The sequence below is a fragment of the Silurus meridionalis genome, chromosome 16 (genome assembly GCF_014805685.1).
Source record: "Silurus meridionalis isolate SWU-2019-XX chromosome 16, ASM1480568v1, whole genome shotgun sequence".
Taxonomy (NCBI): Eukaryota; Metazoa; Chordata; class Actinopteri; order Siluriformes; family Siluridae; genus Silurus; species Silurus meridionalis.
Genome location: NC_060899.1, coordinates 1,017,501 through 1,026,417, shown reverse-complemented (window position 1 = coordinate 1,026,417; position 8,917 = coordinate 1,017,501). Strand labels below are relative to the sequence as shown.

The 8,917-nt window shown below is 45.4% G+C and overlaps 1 protein-coding gene across 2 annotated transcripts in view; it reads left to right on the top strand.

The window, feature by feature from the left end:
• LOC124398962 (nuclear receptor coactivator 3-like) overlaps positions 1-8,917 on the top strand; it is a 42,029-nt gene continuing 33,112 nt past the window's right edge. For both annotated transcript variants that reach the window (XM_046869538.1, XM_046869537.1), the window contains exon 1: positions 1-157. The gene's annotated coding sequence lies outside the window, so the exon portion shown is untranslated. The remainder of the gene's footprint in view (positions 158-8,917) is intronic.

The window sequence follows — 8,917 nt, the reverse complement described above, 5'->3', positions numbered from 1 at the left end:
TCATTTAAACCCGGAGCAGCGGAAGATGGCGGAGACCGGAGCCGAGCTGCACTGAGGAGCAGGAGCAGGAGCAGGAGGAGAAGCAGGAGCAGAAGATAGAGGCGGAGAAGATAGAGGAGGAGAATATAGTGGTGTTTCCTGGAACACGTGGAGTCCAGTAAGGATGTCGGGTTTAGTTTTTCATTCTGGAGGCTGTAGATATAGTTTTTTGGTTCACGTTAATGGTAAAGATGTTGTGTGTGTGTGTGTGTGTGTGTGTGTGTGTGTGTGTGTGTGTGTGTGTGTGTGTGTGTGTGTGTGTGTGTGTGAGTGAGTGAGAGAGTGAGAGTGACACTACAGTCCTTAGCGGTTTATTCCTGTTTATTGAGCTCCAGGATTGAGACATGCCAATTCATTAACATACACAAATGATGCAAAGTCAAAGTTTAGCTTTAAATCTCAGAGACACTGCACTTTACACACACACACACACACACACACACGCACGTGCAGACACCTTTATACATATGCACACCATGTTGCTCTGCTGTGTGTGTGTGTGTGTGTGTGTGTGTGTGTGTGTGTGAGAGAGAGAGAGAGAGAGAGAGAGAGAGTGTGTGTAATTTATGGCTGATTGTCACTGCAGGTGAAAGTGTTTTATATTAAATTAGTTTTACCCAAACTACAGCAGTGCAGAATACAGGTGCATTTTATATAAAATAAAGTCTGATTCAGGTGAGAGATGGGAGATGCACAAGTGATGTGGTGTTTGATAGACGGCAGTGTGGTGTTTGATGTCGGGCGATGTGGTGTTTGATAGACGGGCGATGTGGTGGTTGATGGTAGGGCGAGGTGGTGTTTGATGGACGGGCGAGGTGGTGTTTGAGGTCGGGCGAGGTGGTGTTTGATGTCGGGCGATGTGGTGTTTGATGGGCCAGGCGGTGGTGTTTGATGGACGGGCGAGGTGGTGTTTGATGGACGGGCGAGGTGGTGTTTGATGGACGGGCGAGGTGGTGTTTGATAGACGGGCGAGGTGGTGGTTGATGGTAGGCGAGGTGGTGTTTGATGGAGGCGAGGTGGTGTTTGATGGAGGCGAGGTGGTGTTTGATGGACGGCGAGGTGGTGTTTGATGGAGGCGAGGTGGTGTTTGATGGACGGGCGAGGTGGTGTTTGATGGACGGGCGGTGGTGTTTGATGGACGGGCGAGGTGGTGTTTGATAGGCGGGCGAGGTGGTGTTTGATAGGCGGGCGAGGTGGTGTTGATAGGCGGGCGAGGTGTAAAAGGCAGGTGATGGACATTTAACTGTCAATGTATTTAACAGACAGGTGATAGGTGGTTATTGGTATTTGATAGGCCGGTAAAAGACATGCGAATGGTGAGGGTCTGGTGATCCGTGATAGACAGGTGATTAAAAGGTAATGGGTGATGGATGGATGGGTGATAGACAGGTAAAAGGTTAGTCAGGTTGGAGACGGATGATGACAGGTACGAGGTTAGACTCTGGTGATAGACAGGTAATAGACAGGTGAGAGGTTAGACTCTGGTAAAAGACAGGTAAGAGGTTAGACTCTGGTGATAGACAGGTACGGGGTTAGACTCTGGTGATAGACAGGTACAAGCTTAGACTCTGGTCATAGACAGGTACGTGGTTAGACTCTGGTCATAGACTCTGGTAATAGACTCTGGTGATAGACAGGTACGAGGTTAGACTCTGGTGATAGACAGGTGAGAGGTTAGACTCTGGTGATAGACAGGTACGTGGTTAGACTCTGGTCATAGACTCTGGTAATAGACTCTGGTGATAGACAGGTGAGAGGTTAGACTCTGGTGATAGACAGGTGAGAGGTTAGACTCTGGTGATAGACAGGTATGAGGTTAGACTCTGGTGATAGACAGGTACGAGGTTAGACTCTGGTAATAGACTCTGGTAATAGACAGGTGATAGACAGGTAAGAGGTTAGACTCTGGTGATAGACAGGTACGTGGTTAGACTCTGGTGATAGACAGGTACAAGGTTAGACTCTGGTGATAGACAGGTACGTGGTTAGACTCTGGTGATAGACAGGTAATAGACAGGTGAGAGGTTAGACTCTGGTAAAAGACAGGTAAGAGGTTAGACTCTGGTGATAGACAGGTGATAGACAGGTGCGGGGTTAGACTCTGGTGATAGACAGGTACAAGCTTAGACTCTGGTGATAGACAGGTACGAGGTTAGACTCTGGTGATAGACAGGTGAGAGGTTAGACTCTGGTGATAGACAGGTACGTGGTTAGACTCTGGTCATAGACTCTGGTAATAGACTCTGGTGATAGACAGGTGAGAGGTTAGACTCTGGTCATAGACAGGTACGTGGTTAGACTCTGGTCATAGACTCTGGTAATAGACTCTGGTGATAGACAGGTGAGAGGTTAGACTCTGGTGATAGACAGGTGAGAGGTTAGACTCTGGTGATAGACAGGTATGAGGTTAGACTCTGGTGATAGACAGGTACGAGGTTAGACTCTGGTAATAGACTCTGGTAATAGACAGGTGATAGACAGGTAAGAGGTTAGACTCTGGTGATAGACAGGTAAGAGGTTAGACTCTGGTGATAGACAGGTACGAGGTTAGACTCTGGTGATAGACAGGTACGAGGTTAGACTCTGGTGATAGACAGGTACGTGGTTAGACTCTGGTGATAGACAGGTACAAGGTTAGACTCTGGTGATAGACAGGTAATAGACAGGTGAGAGGTTAGACTCTGGTAAAAGACAGGTAAGAGGTTAGACTCTGGTGATAGACAGGTACGGGGTTAGACTCTGGTGATAGACAGGTACAAGCTTAGACTCTGGTGATAGACAGGTACGAGGTTAGACTCTGGTGATAGACAGGTGAGAGGTTAGACTCTGGTGATAGACAGGTACGTGGTTAGACTCTGGTCATAGACTCTGGTAATAGACTCTGGTGATAGACAGGTGAGAGGTTAGACTCTGGTGATAGACAGGTGAGAGGTTAGACTCTGGTGATAGACAGGTATGAGGTTAGACTCTGGTGATAGACAGTGCGAGGTTAGACTCTGGTAATAGACTCTGGTAATAGACAGGTGATAGACAGGTGAGGTTAGACTCTGGTGATAGACAGGTACGAGGTTAGACTCTGGTGATAGACAGGTACGTGGTTAGACTCTGGTGATAGACAGGTGAGAGGTTAGACTCTGGTAATAGACTCTGGTAATAGACAGGTGAGAGGTTAGACTCTGGTGATAGACAGGTGATAGACAGGTACAAGGTTAGACTCTGGTGATAGACAGGTACGTGGTTAGACTCTGGTGATAGACAGGTAATTGACAGGTGAGAGGTTAGACTCTGGTGATAGACAGGTGAAAGGTTAGACTCTGGTAAAAGACAGGTGAGAGGTTAGACTCTGGTGATAGACAGGTGAGAGGTTAGACTCTGGTGATAGACGGGTACGGGGTTAGACTCTGGTGATAGACAGGTACGTGGTTAGACTCTGGTGATAGACAGGTAATAGACAGATGAGAGGTTAGACTCTGGTGATAGACAGGTACAAGCTTAGACTCTGGTGATAGATAGGTACGAGGTTAGACTCTGGTGATAGACAGGTAATTGACAGGTGAGAGGTTAGACTCTGGTGATAGACAGGTGAAAGGTTAGACTCTGGTAAAAGACAGGTGAGAGGTTAGACTCTGGTGATAGACAGGCGAGAGGTTAGACTCTGGTGATAGACGGGTACGGGGTTAGACTCTGGTGATAGACAGGTACAAGCTTAGACTCTGGTGATAGACAGGTACGTGGTTAGACTCTGGTGATAGACAGGTGAGAGGTTAGACTCTGGTGATAGACAGGTACGTGGTTAGACTCTGGTGATAGACAGGTACAAGCTTAGACTCTGGTGATAGATAGGTACGAGGTTAGACTCTGGTGATAGACAGGTACGTGGTTAGACTCTGGTGATGGACAGGTATGAGGTTAGACTCTGGTAATAGACTCTGGTAATAGACTCTGGTAATAGACAGGTGATAGACAGGTGAGAGGTTAGACTCTGGTAAAAGACAGGTGAGAGGTTAGATGGTGGTGATAGACAGGTGAGAGGTAAGCTGTAGGTTAGTTGTAGCTGAATGAATCTCTACAAAATCTAGTGGAACATCTTCCCAGAAGACTGAAGCTCATTATAACAGAGAATGGAGACTAAATATGGAATGTAAAGTTCATAAAGAAGCACATAGCAACCTTATGGTCAGGTTTCCACAGACATGTTTTTACCAAGAAATGGCTCTTAAGATAATCTCAGCTGGATGAAGTGATGTTCTCCTGTACAGTAGGATAGCATTTGATCCAACATAGACGACTTGGATATGTATAACGAGGTTCCGAGTCACAGCCTGACCGATCTATTACTGATTCTGGGTCTGTGGTTGGAGATCATTGGATCATCTTTCTTTCTGAATCGTTCCTGCTCTTTTGGCCATGTCTTGATCGCTCACTTCATGTAAATCCGTTCAGACTGCTCACGAGCACGCTGGAAGTATTTGTGGGATGAGGAGCACCACTGTGTGGTGTAGCATAGCGCCTGCTGGGAGCTCAGACCGAGACTAATGCTGCTCCATGTAGCGCTCGTCATATTTTATCTTTATTTGTCGAGCGTTCTGTGTGCAGCTCCAGGCGGATATTAATGAAGCGGAATAACTCGCTTTCCTCATTCGCATTTTATTAAAATGTCGTCTCTAACACACGCCGCCGCCGAGAATTGTTTTAAACCGATCTTCGCTTTGGAGAAGAAACCAATCTGGACAACAACGAGACCAACCAGATGTTCTCATTTTTCTGGTCACATGGTGCCTGTGGTGTGTTTAGACTTCATCGAGTTCCAGAGATTTCATCAGAGAACACAAGGGGCTTCCTCAAAGGGGTTCTTTGGATGTTTGGGTATCTCATGTTTCTCAGGTTCTTCTCTAGACATGCTTTGTTGAGATGAAATGAGATGATCTCCCACAGTGATGCCAAGTGTAGCTTTGACCATAAATGCAATCTCAAATTATGATTTCCATCCAGAAAAAAAAAAAAAAAGCAAAGCCGATACCTTAAGACAGGAAGTGGTTCCTAACCTCAAGTTCAGGTTCAGCAGAGCCGTGAGGAGCCTCATTGAATCCCGGGCTTTGACGCATGAGGTCCGACTGACGGAGGAGGAGGAGACTTATTCAGGAGAGCAAGGGTGAAGGGGGCCAGGTTCCCTCTGGTTGGGTGAAAGGGGGGGGTGGTATGAGACTCCTTTGGTGGGATTTCTTCAATCAGAACTTCAGATTGTTTAAGCCACCTGTGTGTCGAGCAGAAGCGTCCGAGACCAGGTCTGAGACAATATGAGATAGAAAAGAAGGACTGAAGAAGGTTTTTCAGGAGAATAACAATCAAATGAATGAGTGTAAAGAATTAATAATGCGTTACTACCTGAATATTTAAATGATTGTCATTACCGTTTATTTGAACACAAATGGTTTCCATGGATTTCTCGTTAAGGTTGTGATGTCATAACGATAATTACCATATAATACAGTTTAACTTTTATTCTGTACTTCAGCATAAATTCCAAAAAATAAAAAGAAGCTGATTGAGGATGAAGTCATTCCACATTTAGTCGTCATTTACTGTTAAAATAACTCCATTCTTCTGGTAAGATGTTCCGTTAGATCTTTTAGTGGAGATTCATCCCAATACAGTGGTGTTAGTGAAGTGAGGTACTGATGTTTGTGAGGAGGAGAGGAGGTCTGGTCCGCATCAAAAACTCATCCCAAAGTTGTTCAGTAGAGTTGGAGATCTGTAGCAGGAGATCTTTCACATCTCTTAACCCATAGAAAGCAGAGCTTTATGGAGCTGCTTTGTGCACAATCAATGCTGGAACAGGTTTTGGGTCTCCTTGTTCAAGTGAAGGCAAGATTTCATGCTCCTGCGTCCAAAGACCTCAGATTCAATTGTGCATATTCAAGTTTGTGGGAACAGTTTAGAGAAGAACCACAGATGGGTGGAGAACCCGTGTGTCCCAATATTTTTGTTGCTACTGTGTGTTAAAGATCAGATCTGAGGTTCTTTCAGTGTGGCTCTTTTGCAGCTGAGGGTTTGTTTGAAGGATGATGAGTGTGAGATGATGAGGCAGAGGGAGATCAGATTTTTCTTCATCATCATCCTCATCTTCAGCATAATCTTGTTCTCTTTCTGTTCGTTTGTTTATTTATTTATTAGTTTTATTTCCTTCACCATGGCGACTCCCGCTAAAAAAACCTTCTCGCAGCGCTTTGCATCCAGCTGTTCCTGGATGTGCGAAACGGCGTCGCCATGGTAACGTGCTCCCCGCATGCTGGCTCAAGGTCGTTCGTTCCAGAAAAACGCTCCGAACCTGCGGCACGCTGCGCACGCACACACACACACACACACACACACACACACACACACACACACACACACGCGGGGAGACAGACAGAGGGGCGGAGAGAGGAAGCGAGAGATCACCAGTGACAGGTGGAGAAAGAAAAGGAAAGAAATGATGTGAGACGTCCAAAGCAGTGAAGAGTTCATAATCAAAACGAGTGTGAACACACAGATCTCTCTCTCCCTCTCCCTCTCTCTCTCTCTCTCTCTCTCTCTCTTTTTTTTTTCTCTGCTTTTTTTTCTTATTCTCCTCCTGTCCTTCTCTCTGGTTTTTCTCTCTCTCTCACTCTCTTCTTCCCTGTCTTTTGTTTTCTTTTTTGTTTCTCCTTCTTTGTCTGTCTTTCTTTCTCTTTCTCTCTCATTGTATTTTTTCCTCTTTTTCTCGCTCTTTTGTTCCCTGTCTCTTTCTTCTCTTTCATTTCTAAGGAGAGGTTTGTTTGAGGCAGTTTTTAAAGGGGGTAGTTTGGTGTCATTTCCAAGAAGCTTGTAGTTTGGTGTTTCCAGGAAGCTGGTAGTTTAGTGTAATTTCCAAAAAAAAAAAAAAAAAGTAGTTTAGTTTGGGGGGGGGGATTTTCTTTGAGGTAGTTTGGTCATTTTCTGTAAAACTCCATGAGAAGTTATGGGGAAGAACTGCGAGAGGAGCCAGGTTTAGAGGGGAAACCTCATCGTATTCCTCAGTAGTGCAGAGCTCTGTTCTGTGAGACGGGAAGTACAGTCAGGTACATGATTAACTGTAGTAGTTGAAGGTCATGTGAAGGACGTTGCGGTGGAGTGTCGGATTGGAGGCAGAAACTCGCTGCTTCTTTTTCTTTTTCCGTTCAGAAAAAACCTACGAGCTTCGTTTGAGGATTTCTGCCTTCTCCAAGTTCTTCAGCAGTAAATGTTCCCAGATGCTGCTTCAACTTTGCATGAACTCACACACACACTCACACACACTCTCTCTCTCTCTCGGTCCGATTTCATGAAAACACCCAACTGTGTGTGTGTGTGTGTGTGTGTGTGTGTGTGTGTGTGTGTGTGTGTGTGTGTGTGTGAGAATGAAACTTTTCACACCACTACTGCAGGCTTTAGAACGTTGGAAAAGCTCCAGCAGAGGTTTTTCATTGCTGCTGCTGGAGATTCTGTAGGTTTTACGAGGATTTCAAATCTTAATTCGGTCAAATTCCGACCAACCAGCATCCAGAATTCAGTGATTTAATAATCAGGGGTTTAATATTTGCACTAAGAGCAGATCAAGACGAAGTGGAAAATGATCTATGATGTTCATGTAGAATGATGGTGTTCTGACCCAGTGGGTGGAGCTACAAATCCACCTCAGAACGAAGGATGCCATTTTTTTCGTCACGTCTGCACGGTCAGGCCTCATTAAATCTGGGAGAAATGAGGTGTAGAGAACGCACTCTCTTTTACCTCTACAAGCATCTACATGAACACACACGGAGAAAGAGACTGATCCAATGAAGAAAAGGGTCGTCTGGAGCACCGGGTTCCTCTGAGGAACTCGTCTGAAGCGTGGCGGTGAGGTGGAACGCCATCGTGCCTGGTCTCGAGCAGCATCGTTCAAGTATGCAACAAAAAAAACTGGCGATCTCGGCATCGCTGACTCGCCGAGCGGAACGGTGAAAGCCCCGCCCCTTTTACTTTTTATCAATTCCCTGAAAAATGGCATACAGTGGATCAACAGCAAATGTAAGACTTTTAATGCATTAAACATCTTCTCCAGTTTACAGTTCTGGAATTTGGCAGACGCTCCGGAGATCCAGAGCGACTCAAAGTAGGATTTATGTTGATTTCTTTAAAGAATGTCAGAAACTTTAACAAAACTAAATGCAGTTCTAATGTTGGATGAGATGTTTGGAAGCAAAGCTAAGAAGAAGATGGAGATGTTTGGGAGAGATGTTTGGAAGGTGTTTAAAGATGTTATGCAGAATGTGAAATGGAGATGTTTGGGGAGATGGAGATGTTTGTTTGGAGGTGTCCAAGAGAGAGGTTAAGGAGAAAATGGAGATGTTTGGGGAGATGGAGATGTTTGGGGAGATGGAGATGTTTGGAAGCAAAGCTAAGAAGAAGATGGAGATGTTTGGGGAGATGGAGATGTTTGGGGAGATGGAGATGTTTGGGGAGATGGAGATGTTTGGGGAGATGGAGATGTTTGGGGAGATGGAGATGTTTGGAAGGTGTTTAAAGATGTTATGCAGAATGTGAAATGGAGATGTTTGGGGAGATGGAGATGTTTGGGGAGATGGAGATGTTTGGGGAGATGGAGATGTTTGGGGAGATGGAGATGTTTGGGGAGATGGAGATGTTTGGGGAGATGGAGATGTTTGGGGAGATGGAGATGTTTGGAAGCAAAGCTAAGAAGAAGATGGAGATGTTTGGGAGAGATGTTTGGAAGGTGTTTAAAGATGTTATGCAGAATGTGAAATGGAGATGTTTGGGAGAGATGTTTGGAAGCAAAGCTAAGAAGAAGATGGAGATGTTTGGAAGGATGTTGGGGTGGAGATGTTAGGGGGAACTG